Genomic DNA, 2,088 nt, shown 5'->3' with positions numbered 1-2,088 from the left:
TCTGGTACTTAATTTATCAATCCCGAAAGGATGAAAGGCAAAGTCGACCTCGGCGGAATTTGAACTCAGACGTAATACCGCTAAGCATTTCGCCCGGCGTGCTAACGTTTCTGCCAGCTCGCCGCCTTAGACACGGAAAACATTGACAGCGCACAGAGCATTCCATCCCAAGAGTGACACTGATCAGTTGTACTTGGCCAGAAGAAAGAGAGGGAGAGGTTTGATCATTTGCCAGGACTGTGTTGAAACAGAGGAAAACAGCTTAGGGTAGCATGTAAAAAATGCTGTGGAACTATTGCTGAAACATGTGAAGAAGGCCGACATCATCAAAATAGATGATTGTGTAAAGAAAGAAAAACTTAAAGAGGAAAAGCACACGGAAAAAGAAATGGCATGGAAAGGAAAACAAAAACGTACGTACGGTCGGTTTGCAAGAGATGCGAACGCCAGAGCAGTCACAGAAGACCAGTGGTAATGGATCTGAAGGAGTGGCCTGAAGATATAGACTGAAGCACTTGCATGCACCGTACAAGAACAAGCGTTAAGGACGAACTATGTGAAGTACAAAATTGACAACACAGAGAGCGACAAATGCAGAATGTGTGGTGAGATGGGTGAAACGGTATGGCACATTATTAGTGAATGTCCGAAATTGTTGCAGCACGAAAGTCGTCATGTCAATGTGGCAAGAATGATCCTTTGGGAACTCTGTGGAAATTACAGCCTACAAAGGGAAAACGTGGAATGACCAAATCCCGGATGCAGTTACTGAACATGAAGATAGCGAAATCCCGTAGGATGCAATGATTTATTGTGACTGTCAGATCAGACATCGGAAACCTGACATTGTTGTGATGAATAAAAAAGAAAAAACTTGCATGATAATCGATATAGCAAGTTCCGGTGACAACAGGATCATAGAGAAAGAAAAAACGTGAACAGCTATGACAATTTGAAGTGGGAAATCATAGGTGGTGGGCAATGGAAAGAGTGAACGTGATACCAATTGTAATTGGCGTACATGAAAGTATCAGCACTCAACTACCAAAATATCTCAAAAAGATGGTACAAATGTAAAGATAGAAGACATACACAAATCATGATTGCTTGGAACTCTAAGAGTTTTCTGCGTGTCACCTTAGTCTGCTGGCTGTGGACAGTTGACACTTTCCATCATTCCCAGAAAAATTAGCTGAGAGTTTTCATCAAATAATAATAATAATAATAATAATAATAATAATAATAATAATAATAATAATAATAATAAATAAATAAATAAGACTACCGAAAGGCTTTCGACAGTGTTCCCCACACGTGGATCCCCGAAACACTAGCCATAAACAAGGTGGCACCAATTATTATAAAATACATAAGGCACTCTATGAATAAATGGCAGACAGCTCCAAACAAAAGAGGGACTCGTGAAGAGGAATATTCCAGAGAGACACGCTCTCTCCACTCCTGTTCTGCCTGGCGCTCACACCTTTAACTGAATTGCTAAATAGAACTGGATGCAGATACAAATGTTACGGCAAAACAGTCAACCACCTTTTATATATGGATGACCTAAAATTATACGCTAGAAATGTTAAAGAGCTGGAAACACTACTACAGACAGTGCGTGGATTTACCAAGGAAATAGATTTGAAACTCGGATTAGAAAAATGTGCCAAAGCAACCCTGAGAAGAGGAAAACTAGTTAAGAGTAGCAACATCACACTAGATAAAGCCAATGAAATAAAAGAGTTAGACGAAAGCCAGCCATATAAATATTTAGGAATCAATGAACTAGATAGGATACAACACACACAAATGAAAGAAAAAATAAAGAAATAGTACTATAGACGAGTTAGATCAATACTAAAAACAGAGCTCAATGCTAAATCCAAGATAATAAGTATTAACACTTTAGCCGTCCCAGTTATAAGTTACAGCTACAATATACTTAACTGGACACTAAACGAACTATCTAAAATAGACAGGAAAACAAGAAAAATAATGACAGGATCTAGGATGCACCACCCAAAATCTGACATAGAAAGGTTATATATACAACGTACAGAAGGTGGTAGGGGTCTTATACAGCTG

The sequence above is a fragment of the Octopus bimaculoides genome, chromosome 19 (assembly GCF_001194135.2).
Source record: "Octopus bimaculoides isolate UCB-OBI-ISO-001 chromosome 19, ASM119413v2, whole genome shotgun sequence".
NCBI lineage: Eukaryota > Metazoa > Mollusca > Cephalopoda > Octopoda > Octopodidae > Octopus > Octopus bimaculoides.
This window is presented reverse-complemented; position numbering follows the sequence as displayed.